Source organism: Pleurodeles waltl, chromosome 3_1 (assembly GCF_031143425.1).
Source record: "Pleurodeles waltl isolate 20211129_DDA chromosome 3_1, aPleWal1.hap1.20221129, whole genome shotgun sequence".
Classification (NCBI taxonomy): Eukaryota; Metazoa; Chordata; class Amphibia; order Caudata; family Salamandridae; genus Pleurodeles; species Pleurodeles waltl.
The window spans coordinates 1,965,640,246-1,965,653,838 of NC_090440.1; the positions used below are offsets into that span (position 1 = coordinate 1,965,640,246).

The 13,593-nt window shown below is 43.8% G+C and overlaps 1 protein-coding gene across 3 annotated transcripts in view; it reads left to right on the top strand.

The window, feature by feature from the left end:
- The window catches only part of P2RX5 (purinergic receptor P2X 5), a 428,476-nt gene that overhangs the window by 87,409 nt on the left and 327,474 nt on the right, over positions 1-13,593 (top strand). The gene's annotated exons all lie outside the window — the stretch shown is intronic.

Here is a 13,593-nt window from a genome sequence, read left to right on the forward strand (position 1 = left end):
AAGTTTGGAAGACTTCATTGGACTTGTTCCAAGTCGTGTGGTGGTCTAGATGAATCATGTGTGTCATCATGTGGTCAGAAAATATGTATTCCTAGGCCATACTTCTGTAAGTTGACCTTTACATTGGCTAAACGCTCTTTTTGTATGAACTGTATGTAGCTGTTGATGCGTTTCATCATTGTAAGCCAAAGTGCCTATGACACATCACTGACATTTGTTTATGTTATACCACCAGATGCCGAAGCACTGGATTGTAATGACCCTGTGATCAGAAAATATTGTACTGCCATCTCTCTGAGTCTTGCATTATATGATGTTGGATTACTTTTGTGTGGTAGGCGATATAGCTCCCGCTGATTACATCAACCCCTTTAATGTTTGCCAGTTCTACAGGACAATGTCTGATAAATGTATTCCTTACATGGTCTTGAGGCCTGTACCTGTAAATATGATCATTTACCCAGTATGATTCAATCATGTCCAATTTGCTATGTTTCAGACATATAGACAGCCTATGCGTTGAACAATGTAGTAAAATGTTTAATATGACAAGACACTTGAATGTAGGTGTTTGTGTGGAATGGTTGTAATCCTTAGCTGGACACTGTGTACATGCAGCATATCCCTGCTTGCACAAGCACCTTGGATCTTCATCATATGGTTCACATGGTCTGCCATTTCTACATGGCTAAATGTGAAATTGAAGACAGCAGACAATGAGTTTGTGACTGGTGAATTTATTGCAATTGCTACTACATACAAAAAAGTTGTGACAGAAATAAACAAAAAAATTAAAGTGAAGGGGTCAGTCATGGTTAATGCAATCATTGGAGTAGAGGCAACAGCATTGGAAGTCCAAAGCCCAGAGTACTTTTCTCATTGGAAATGGAATGTGGTTCAGAATTAGTCTACAGAGTGTATGTGTGAGACACAAAGAAGGACATTAAGGAAGAGGTTCATTGCTGGCAGTGGTGGGTGTCTTGTCATCTACACATTCCGGGTTGTTGCATATATGTCCCCGTTTGCGAGGGGGAGGGATCAATTGCTACAGAGGCAGGGTTGTCTGTGGGTGGTTGTACCTCTGGCATTGCCTCAATTCCTGTGGCTGGCGCAGCTGTACTTGGGCATGTTGAAGTTGACCCAAAGGAAGGGGAAGATTGGTTTAAAAAAGCCCTGCGCAGGGTTGTATGGATGTCTCTCAGCACCCCTGTTAAGGAGGCCAAGTTGGAATTTTGGGCCTCTATTAGTTCACACATGTCCTAATGCATGTCCCTCTGCAGCTGCTTCATTTCGAGGAATTCAGTCAACACCAGGCACATCACGCCTTGGAACTCCTGATAGACCCCCCAAGACTTGGCTTATGGTATCCTGGTTGTGAGAGGCCCCAGTGACCTCACTCTGCTGGTCCACAGTATCCCTCCCATGGACCTTACCCCCACAAGCCTGTGCCCTTGGTATAGAGTGCCCTTTCCCACTGGGTCCTGGAACTTTAGAGTTAGGAGTTTTGGGTTGGACCTCAGGATCCAGGACTGGGGGGCACAAGATGGTAGACACTGTGGTAGGTGCACAGGTTGTGGGGTACGTTGTTGCCTGTGATGTTGATGCAACAGGGCTGGGAGGTGTTGTTACGGACACAGTGAGACTCACTGTTGCCATATGATCAGGTTGCCTAGATGTGCCAGGACCATCCTCCACGTCCATAAGTTCAGGAGTGCGGTCATCATTGAGGACTTTATCCAGGGGGGGAGTATTAGTCTGGTTGGTGCAAGAGGTCTGCCCAGGGGCTATGCCAGCTTGACCTGTTGAGGAAGAGAGTACATTGTTATTGGTTGAAGTGTGCAATCTACCTTCAAAGGTTTTGTGGCACAGTAAGTGGAGACCTTGGACATTCTTAAGTTGTAGGATAGCCCATTGTGTCATGTTACCGTGGTATTGGAGTACTAGACATGACATGTGTGAAGCTTGAATAGACTCTTGGACTCAAGAAGCTCAGTAGATGTGCTGATCTTTTGTAGTGTGGATGAGGGAATGAAAACGACATCTTACCAACAGTGATGCCAACACAGTGGAGAGGCAACATGTGCATTTGACCATTTGGAGGCCTAGCTGAGTGTGATACAGGCAAACACAGAACTTTGTTGTATCTGTATCTGCAGTCATCATGTGTACAGTGGTGTATCCATTTGTTTGCTGCTGCTATAAAATCTGCCGATGCAGCTTAAGGCCTAAGGAATACTTGGTGTACTAACTTGGTCAGGTATCATTCCTGTCCTTACTAGTTTCATTTTGGGATGCAAGGTCAATATAGAGCTAGACAGAAACGTCCCTGAGTTGAGCATGATCTGTATATTATTCACTCCCGGGTGAGTAAACTTAATTTGAGACACACAGGTGTCTTTGGGCAAGTGAACACTGGGCTGGTGTTTGGAGTTAGAGAAAGAGGGCCTCCTGCGAGTTGTAGTCAGACGGCTCTCTCTACTTCCCAATATTCAACATCTATTCTCCCAGGTGAGTAAACTTCATATGGAAGTTCACTAACAGATGTATTTGGGCAAGTAAACAGTGGGGTGGTCATTAGAGTTACAGAAACTAGGCACATTGGGCTTTGCAGTCAGGTCACCCCATCTACTTGCCAACACTAGACAAACAGTATACTCCCAGGTGAGTAAACTTAATTTGTGAGTTCACTAACAGATGTATTTGGGCAAGTAAACACTATGCTGGTAGTTGGAATTATAGGAACAGGGTGTATTGGGCTTTGTAGTCAGGTCACTCCCTCTACTTCCCAATACTAGACAAATGGTATACTGCCTGGTGGGTAAACCTAATTTGAAAGTTCACTAACAGATGTATTTGGCCAAGTGAACACTGGGCTGGTGGATGGAGTTACAGAAACAGGGCCTATTGGGCTGTGCAGTCAGGTCTGTCCCTCTACTTCCCAACCCTAGACAAATGGCATCCTCCCAGGTGAGTAAACTTCATTTGAAAGTTCACTAACAGATGTATTTGGCCAAGTGACACTGGTCTGGTGGATGGAGTTAGAGAAACAGGGCCTCTTGGGAGTTTTAGTCAGGTCACCCATTCTACTTCCCAACACTTGACAAATGGCATACTACATGGTGAGTAAACTTTATTTGAGAGTTCAATAACAGATGCATTTGGACAAGTTAACACTGAGCTGGTGATTGGGGTTACACAAACAGGGCATATTGGGCTATGTAGTCAGGTCAATTCCTTGACTTCCCAACACTTGACAAATGGTATACTCCCAGGTGAGCAAACTTCATTGGAGAGTTCAATAACAGATGTATTTGGACAAGTTAATAATGGGCTGGTAGACGGGGTTACAGAAACAGGGCATATTGGGATTTGCAGTCAGGTCAAATCCTTTACTTCCCTACACTTGACAAATGGTATACTCCCAGGTGAGTTTAAACTTCATTTGAGAGTTCAATAACAGATGTATTTGGACAAGTTAACACTGGGCTGGTGGTTGGAGTTACAGAAACAGGGCCTATTGGGGTTTGGAGTAAGGTCAATCCCTCTACTTCCTAACACTCGTCAAATGGCATACTAACAAGTGAGTAAACCTCATTTTAGGGTACATACACAGATGTCTTTGGGCAATGAACACAGGGGTGGTATTTGGAGTTAGAGAAACAGGGCCTCTTGGGAGTTTTAGTCAGGTCACCCCATCTACTTCCCAACACTTGACAAATGGCATACTACATGGTGAGTAAACTTCATCTGAGGGTACACAAGTGTCTTTGGGCAAGTGAATACAGGGCTGGTGTTAGGAGTTAGAGACACTGGGCCTTCTCAGGGTTGTAGTCAGGACACTCCCTCTAAATTCCAACACTTGACAAATGGCATACTACCAAGTGAGTAAGCTTCTTTTGAGGGTACACATACAGGAGTCTTTGGGCAAGCGAACACTGGGCTGGTGTTGGGAGCTAGAGAAACAGGACCTTCTGGGAGTTGTAGTCAGGTCACTCCCCCTACTTCACACACTAGACAAATGTTGGGTATTACATATCTGTTGGTAGACTGCATTTAGGTTGGAGCATACATTTACATGTTGAAACATTCCATGGGTCCTGGGATGAATTTCTGTTATGGTAACACTTGCAGGCATCATTCCAGCTTATGGCATGTGATAGGCCTGGGTAGCGGTGATGTTAGGTCCAACAATACACATTGACAGACTTACATTTCAGATAATCTGGGTTTTAAATGTTGTTACAGTCAATGAACAACACAGTGGCAAAAGGTGAGCTGTGAGCATGCATGACAATGCAGTTTAGCAACAATATTTGTATTGTAACTTATATACTCTGGTCCCCCAGGTTTTCCTGTCAAACACTCACGGTGCAGGATGGCCAAGACCTTCTTCTAACAGGGAAAGAGGTGTAATGGAGCACTGGGAGAGCTAGCACCAGTCACGTTGGTCTCCATCTGTTGCCTGGAGGCCAGGGAATGCACCTTGCCACTCAGACCCTTCCACCTTTTCCTAATGTCTTCCTTTGTGTGCAGGGTGGTGCCTTCAGTATTCACCCTGTTGACGATCCTTTGCCACAGTTCCATTTTCCTACTGAGAAGAGTGTGCTGGACTTGGGCTTTAAACAATTGTGGCTCTACTCTTAGGATTTCATTCACCATGACTCTCAACTCATCCTCTGAACAACATGGATTTTTTTGTGCATGACGACTCAAAATGAGGTGGATGACAAAATAAACACAAGTGATATTTGGGACAAAAAAAAGAAAAAATTGTAGAAGTGTATGTAATGTGGAAAATGGGTAGGGCAAAAAGGGCTGCTTTATGTGACAAGAAATTACAAAAAGTTGTGTGATCTTGCTGTGCTGCAGTGGAGATGCAAAGGATCATGAGTATGGACAGCCACAATAGTAGACCACTGCGCTACTGGTGGTCTGTACTTTGGATTGCCATGTGGAGATTCTGCCTGTGTACTTCATAACACACCGGCGCAGCAGTCTTTTTGGTACTGCCGCCTTGGCGGTCTGCTGGTCCGACCGCCAAACTTGTAATCAGGCCCTAACTTTGTCTTCATTGTGTTGGTAGAAAGGGCTTTCTATTAGTAGGTTATAGTAATCTGCTACCTCTGTAACAGGGACATAGGCTTGTGATATATTTTTTATTTAATTCAAAGGCAAAATGGCTGTTAGTGGAATATTCTACACAGTGTATATTTTTGGTGGTGTCTCCAAATACTTTGATTAAAGTCATAGTAACAGCCTTGAATGGCTGTGTGGGAGTATATTTTTATAATTGTTTGAATCATGGCTTGCTTTAAGTCAGTAGTTTTTAGGGGATAGTAGTTATTAGTTTATTGTTTTACCTATTCTAAGAGTTCACAGTAGGTGCTGCTTTGTTTGTTTTGGAAGTAAAGCATCTTTGAAAGGGACAGTGGTGTGTTCAAATTCACCATATATGGTGTAGATCTGAGTGAATAGTTTGGGGCAACTGTTGAAGGTCCAATCCATCATCCAAGTTTGACATTGGCTAACTTGCATTAGGTTGTTTGCTTTAGAGAATATTATTATTAATTTTCATTAATTAGATTGACATGTAAATGGAAGGGTTCCTCATTATGTTTAAATGTTAAATGGTCAGATATGTCTATGTCTTTGTATCTCGTAGAGGTAGGTGGAGTATCACCAGTGGCTTTTTTAGTGTGTGCAATTAAACTTTTTAAAGTGGGGATAAGTAGTGGTTGGCCTGTTATGTGTTTGGTTAGTATGTTTTTAAGGATTTGTTTGTGGATTTCTGGGAGCTAGTGCTTGCCTCTCCTATATCTTGCACGATTTCTCTAACTTGTATTTCTGTCACAATTGAGGGGTGGTTGTTCTCTTTTACGTTATTTGCAACATTATTGTTAGACTTTTCATCCTTGGGGTGATCTTCCTTAACTTTTTGCCTCTGTTTCCCAGGTTGTTAATGTGTGCTGGACTCTGATTTTGCTTTTTTTGTTACTCTGGGCACTTTACCACTGCTAACCAGTGCTAGCGTGCAAGTGCTCCTTTACAAAATGTATATGCAATTGGTTTATCCATGATTGGCATATTTGAATTACTAGTAAGTCCCTAGTAAAGTGCAATAGAGGTGCCAGGGCATGTAAACCAAATGCTACTGGTGGGCCTGCAGCACTGGTTGTGCCACCCACATAAGTATCTCTGTAATCATGTCTCAGACCTGCCACTGCAGTGTCTGTGTGTGCAGTTTTAACTGTAATTTCGGCTTGGCAAGTGTACCCACTTACCAGGCCTAAACTTTCCCTTTTCTTACCTATCTGACACCCCTCAGGTAGGCCCTAGGTAGCCCGAAGGACAGGGTGCAGTGTATGGTTAAGGTAGGACATATAGGAATGTGTTCTAGATGTCCTGACAGTGAAATATTGCTAAATTCATTTTTCACTTTTGCAAGGCCTGTCCCTCTCCTAGGTTAACAAGGGGGCTACCTTTAAATATGATTAAGGTGTAGATTCCATTTGGGAGTGGATGGAGACGTGGAGTTTGGGGTCGCTGAGCTCACAATTTTAAAATACATCTTGTAATAAAGTTGATTTTAAGATTGTGTGTTTGAAAATGCCACTTTTAGAAAGTGAGCATTTTCTTTCTTATACAATTTCTGTGACTCTGCCTGTTTGTGGATTCCCTGTCTGGGTCAGTTTGACAGTTGGGCTGGTTGCACCTCACACTAGACAGTGACACAAAGGGAGCTGGGGTGTAGTCTGCATTTCCTGATGAGACATCTGTGCTAGGAGGGAGGGGAGGAGTGGTCACTCACACCTGAGAGGGCTGTTCCTGCCCTCACCCAATGCAGTCTCCAACCCCCTGGTGAGTGTCTGGGGCCTGGCCTGGGCAAGGCAGAATTTCACATTCAAGAGAGACTTTTCTTACTTCAATTTCTCCTTTGAAGGCTTAATTCAAAGGAGAAATTGGGTATAAGAAGGGCACCCTGAACCACAGACTTTAGAAACACTTCTGGAAACCAAGAGGAACCTCTGCCTGGAGACGAGCTGAAGAGCTGAGGAAGATGAGCTGCCCTGCCTGTGAATGTGCTTTGTGGAGCTATCCTGCAGTTGCTGCTTCTGCCAGGGTAACAGGGCAAAGACTGGACTTTGTGTGCCTTCCATCTTGTGAAGATCTCCAAGGGCTTGATTTAGAGCTTGCCTCCTGTTGTTGAAGTCTCAGGGACAGCAAAGACTTCTCTCTGCCAGCACCTGGAGTCTCTGGAGAGACTCCTACTCTGCCCTGTGGTGCCCATCCAGTTCCTGGGACCCTGAAACGAGAAGCTGGCAGCTGAAGAGGAAGAAATCCATGCACAGAACGCCGAGCGGGGAAAAGATCAACGTGACTCCGATCTGCGGCTGAAAAAATTGACATGCCGCCAGCTTTGCAGCTGAAAATAGATGCTCAGCTGCAACACGACCAAAGAATCGACGCTTGGAGCTGGAGAAATGATGTGCAGCATCGCTGACAGAGGCTGGTCAGATCGCAACCTTCGCTGCGTGGTTTTCGGATCATCGTGCGGCTGGATTTCCAACGCAAACACCACTGGGCGTGTAAAAACAACGCAAGGCCTGCCTGTACCCGAGAGTGCTGACCGGATCGACGCATCGCTCCCCTGCATAGAGAAGAAACGACACCCTCTGACCCGTCGAAAGGAGAAACGACGCAAGGTCTTGCTCATGAGTGAAATCGACGCATCGCGAGCCTTTTTTGAAGCACACTCGCCCGTGCAGGGTTATTTTTTACACACCCAAGGTACATTTTCACGCTAACAGTTTTAGTGTGTGTTTTAAACTATATAAAGACTCTTTTTGCTTTTTAATTGATAACTTGACTTGTGTATTGTGGATATTTGTCGTTTTGGTCTTGTTTTGTTTAGATAAATATTTTCTATTTTTCTAAACCTGTGTTGTGTCATTTTGTAGTGTTTTCATTAAGTTACTGTGTGTGTTGGTACAAATACTTTACACCTAGCACTCTGACGTTAAGCCTACTGCTCGTGGCAAGCTACCAAAGGGGTAAGCAGGGGTTAGCTGAGGGTGATTCTCTTTTACCCTGACTAGAGTTTGGCTCCTTGCTTGGACAGGGGGTAACCTGACTGCCAACCAAAGACCCCATTTCTAACAATTATCTTTTGTAATTGCATTTCCATGACATGGATTAAAATAATATCTAGCACATTTCCAGTTTATGAATTCTGTTGATGGCCTTTCTTGACTGTAGGTGTAGCCCATGTGATTTAATAACTGCTTTCCTTTCAGTGAAAGGATACATTTGGCAGCTTCTGTCATTGTATAGTAAGTAGTTTAATCACATAAATATATGTTATATTTTGACTTTAGCATATTTGTTATGTACAATACTCATTAACACTAATGTAATATAGCCATTATTTTCAAAAGAGCTGACCATAATTGGGTTTTATCATTGATGAGGACAAACATAGCTTTCCATTACCATTTCAATGCAGTACTTCTAAGCAACTTTCCACCCATTATAGGAGAGAAGCAAGACTTGGCACTCTAACAAACTCATTTGTCTGCAACGTCCCTGTGTTCAATACATCTCGCTTCTTCATTAATTCAGCTTTATTATACTGCAGTCACATATTGACTTCCTGTCTACCCCAGGGACCGTGTGAACAATCATGTGAACAGTCACTCTCTCTTTCCTTCTCTCTTGCACAGATGCCAAGACTTACAATTCTACACCTGATTTAACCCTCTCCAACTAACCAAGGTAATAAATATGAGACAGTTTGCACTGGCACAGTGTCTGAGAAAAAAAGGTGAACTGGCCTGTTGGGAATTTGGAAGATTTTCAAAAAGCCCAGTTCCTCTCACAACCTTGAAGGCTGCACAGTCAGTGACATGCTTTGCTTCCATATGGGAGCATCATGTACATCTCTAATTGCAGTTGAGTGGCATCAGACTATTCCTGCTGAGCTTCTGATATGTCTGAGGTGCCAGTATTACAGACCTTTATGGGGCATGTAACACAATTTGCACGAGGCCCCAGATGTGTGTGTTACTTCACTGATGCTATATTGCCTAAAGGACAATTCACCTCAGCCTTAAAACCCTTTCTAAATATAATCTTCCTAATCCCAAAAGGCATACGTCAAGCACGATCTTGTTGAGGACTATAGATAGTCAGAATGTGTCTATCAGCCCACAGAATCTCTGGGTGACAAAACAGGCATATTCCATGAAGTCAGAGATCTCAAGCCCTCCCATGTCAGGTTCGAGGGGTTCAAATATCCCTAGCATCTTAGTTGTGTCACGTTTCACTCGTATACTTTTAGTTTTCCTTTAAAAATTCCAAATGCAGGCTTACAAGTGTGAAATATGTAGAGGCCACCTTAAATGTGAAATATTTTCTCTGGTTGGGGCCACCTGTAGAGAAAAACTTCTTGTCTGTTGTCTTTCCCTCTATGTTTCAGAACATATTTTCTTTACAAAGTATATTATGAATGGACCATTGTAAGTGAACCGTAAACGTCCCAGAACAATCAATTCATGACAACTGGGACCTCTGAGTCAATAGAACCCGAACAAAGTATGTCAATATTAAAATAAGGGAATTATGTATGTTTGGACAAAATTCAATAAGAAAGGCAACAATGTTCTATGATAAAAAACAACAGCAACAAATTACATCAACTGTTATTAAAAATATGGAAAAAGAAAAGGTACTCAGGATGCACTATACTGCCTTGACAGTTAAAAGTCTCAAAACTGATTTAGTGCATCATTGTCATCACTATGGGTCTAATTACAACATTGGTGGTCCAAGGACTGCCAATGCCACAGTGGCAGTCAGACCACCGCACTCCCAATGGTCCAATCGCCACATTATGGCCCTGGCGGATGGACCGTAAGGGGACCACCGTCCCCACCAGGAACATGGTTCCCAATGGGCTGATGGCGGTCAGAGTCGTGATCAGCCACGGCGGTGCAGAGTTCAGCGCCACTGTGCTGATCACAAGTCCAGTTTCCATCAGCCTGTTCATGGCGGAGAAAAGGCTGGAGGAACCATAGTGCAGGGCCCCCACCCCTGCCCAGCACCCTGCCACGGCAGACAGTGCACATTCCGAGGGTGCTGGGTGCAACCTCAGTGCGACAACGGTGACCTTGGCTCCATGAGGAGCCAAGGCCAATGTCTTGGCACGGTTTCCTCTGGGCTGACCAATGGAAACCTCAGATTTCTGAGGTTTCTGCCTATCAGCCCAGTGGAAACCTCGTAAAGGACCCGGGGGGGGAGACCACCAGCTTCGCAGTCTCCTCTCAAGGGGGCAGGTGGGCCAACTGTCGGCCCTCCAACCTTGCATTGAGGCCCTATGTAATATGACAGAGAACCACAGGTCCCTATTCTATTTCTAAGGAGTAAAAATAGAAAGGAGAGTAATTATTCTTCATCCTGAATGTTTGGCTATGCTCCACCTTAGAGAACACGTATGACCCTCAACATTAGAAGCACAACAGCTCTCTTTGTATCTTTATAATTTACTGCATGTGTGGTACTGCTCTAGGGAGAAAAAGTATCCTTTCAACAGCAAAATTTGGCAAACTGATTGTGTGTAAGGACACTGAATTTAACTTTAAGTGGATATTGGACTTTCCTCCTTTGCTTGATTCTTCCTAGGTTAGGCTGTAAATAAAGATTGAACAGTAGACCACCAGAACCACCTGACTAACTTTTCCTCACACAAGGACGTCAGTCACACTATTAAAAGATGGCTTGCTTGAATTGTTTCTGAACTACAGACATCTAACAAAACATCCACAATCAACGCTCCCTCTAATTCCCACTACCAATTTGTCTCTCAAGGGTCCATTTCATACCCATAAAATTCTACCCCATCTAAAACCACAAGGAACACAGTTCGCCAAGTAAGATATCACCATTGACTAATACACTGACAGCACTGAGAGGTACCTCAAGATTTTATTAATGAAGACTTTTATCACCTGATGTTCTGCCTCCGCCTCAGCCTTGAATGGTAGCTGTCCAGCTAAACCTCAGTCCAAAGAAAATATAGGGGATCATTACGACCTCAGCAGTCTTGGAAAAAGACCGCCGGGGCCTCGGGAGACAGAATACTTCCATTGCCGGCGGTATTCCTGTCTCCCTATTATGATATTTCCGCTGGGCCAGCAGACGGCAACAGTGTTACCGTCCGCTGGCCCAGCGGAAATGTCACATCAACAATGCAGCCGGCTCGTAATAGAGCCGGCGGCAATGCTGATGTGCAGCAGGTGCAGTAGCACCCGTCGCGCATTTCACTGCCCGAAATTCGGGCAGTGAAATGCGCGACGGGGCTATGCCTGGGGGCCCCTGCACTGCCCATGCCAAATGCGTGGGCAGTGCAGGGGCCCCCAGGGGCACCCCAAGTCCCCTTACCGCCAGCCTTTCAATGGCTGTGTTTACCACCACGGACAGGCTGGCGGTCGGGGACTCATAATCCCCAGGGCAGCGGTGTTTGCACCGCTGCCCTGGGGATTATGACCGCCAGGCGGAATCCTGGCGGTATATTGGAGGGGCCGGCGGTATGGCCGTGGCAATTGCGCCACGGTCATAATTGCTGGCGGAACACCGCCAGCCTGTTGGTGGTGTTACTGCCACCTTACCGCCGGCCGCCAGGGTCGTAATGACCCCCATCATGTATTTACCTGCACTGTAGAGCCACCAAGATACAGACTAAATCTTAACTATCAAAGAGGGTCCTTGTGGAATTTGCGCACTTGGTCTCCAACCGCAGAAAGTCTTTCAGTATCTCTACTGACTCTAAAATTTGATAGTAGATTAGTCTTCTGTACAGGTAAGAATATACATTTACTAGATATGATTCTTCTACAAAATGATGGAGCGATGCTTTACTAGCTATCCTATCAGACTTCTCCATGGCTTCAATAATTTTATGCAACCACCTGCCAAATCACAGGTCACAGGCCATCCTAAGATAAATATATAGGATCACTGTTAGGACCATATCAAATTTAAGGCATCATCAATTACGGGACTATCCCTAATAAAAACATACCGTCTTGCCACCAAGCAGTCTGTCAAAAAAAAGGTAATCCAAAGCACTAACAATGACAAAACCCAGCAAAAAGACGTCTTAAGGTAGATGACCAAGATCCGGCATGACCTTATGCCCTCATTAAGACTCTCACTAATTCTCCCTTTCAAATAAGATCTCAAGACATTCATGTTCCTGTAACACCATCTTCCCTTGCTTGAACGGCTGTGTAGTCTCACCGGTACTAGGTGTATTCTAATCAATTCGTCATACTATTTCCTGCAATGTAGGCTACCTGCCTAACATAATGTCACATCAACATTGCCAGTCCACCTTCACCCAATTACTATCGGATGTCCAAGCTAATTTCTAGTTACATTTTAGATAAGAAACCATCTAATATGAAAATGTAACCTTTGATATTTCTGATTTTTTTAAAATGCTGTTTTGTTTCTCTTGCAAATCTCCACCTCCACCCCCTCTGATGTGTCATTCCTAATGTAATCTAACGTAAATAATTAAGTACTTTTTTTAAAACCCTAAGTAAAGTAAAATAAAATTGTTTGTCTAGTTACAGAGATTGTGCTCAGAATCCAGTGGGAGCAATGCACTCTTCTGTCTCTTGCTGCCTCCACCAATGACCATATACACTGGAATATGAGGGCCAGTGGTAGGAAAACGAAATGTGATAATAAAGGAAACTGAGTCATGTAACTCCCCTGCTGTGCTGGTCAGAAACGTCTGAAGGCTGTAGTGGCTATCTAAAAGCTAAGAACATTTTTAGTCTCTTGCCAAGAACGTTCTACACTTAACTGTAATTGTGAATGGATACACCTTCACAACATCCCTGAATAACTAACTCAATGTACAATGAGTGCGTAACCAGTATTCCTAAAACTGAACATACACAAAAATAACTTATATATGTTCATGACACTTCTCCCTCTGAAAAGAACAACTACCTCAGGCTTTGTCACAATGTACTGTCTACAATGGTGGGAACACTTTCAGCTCTTTCCTAGTTTAGCATTCCCTATAAATAAACTCTAACATCTTAATTACACCACCCACACAAAACATAAGCAACATAGGGCCTGATTACAACTTTGGAGGAAGGTGTTAATCCGTCCCAAATGTGACAGATATACCACCAGCCATATTACGAGTCCATTATATCCTATGGAACTCGTAATACGGCTGGTGGTATATCAGTCACAGTTGGGACGGATTAACACCTTCTCCAAAGTTGTAATCAGGCCCATAGTCCTGGCTTAAAAGTTATTTCCGTCCTGTCACAGGATAACCCTCAAGTAAATGCAGCAACTCACAGCACTACACACATTCATAGGAGTGTTCAAATAGTTCAAAAGTTTGTTTTCACTAAGAATGCATCTCCCAGAACTACTTCTACGGATTCCAAATGTCTTGTATTCCAACACAAATGAAGTGACTGATCTTTGTAAAAGAAATTCTAGAATCATGTAGCAAGACCCTGGCTGCAGCAACACTCTATCACAATTGCCATGCAAAGACACTGT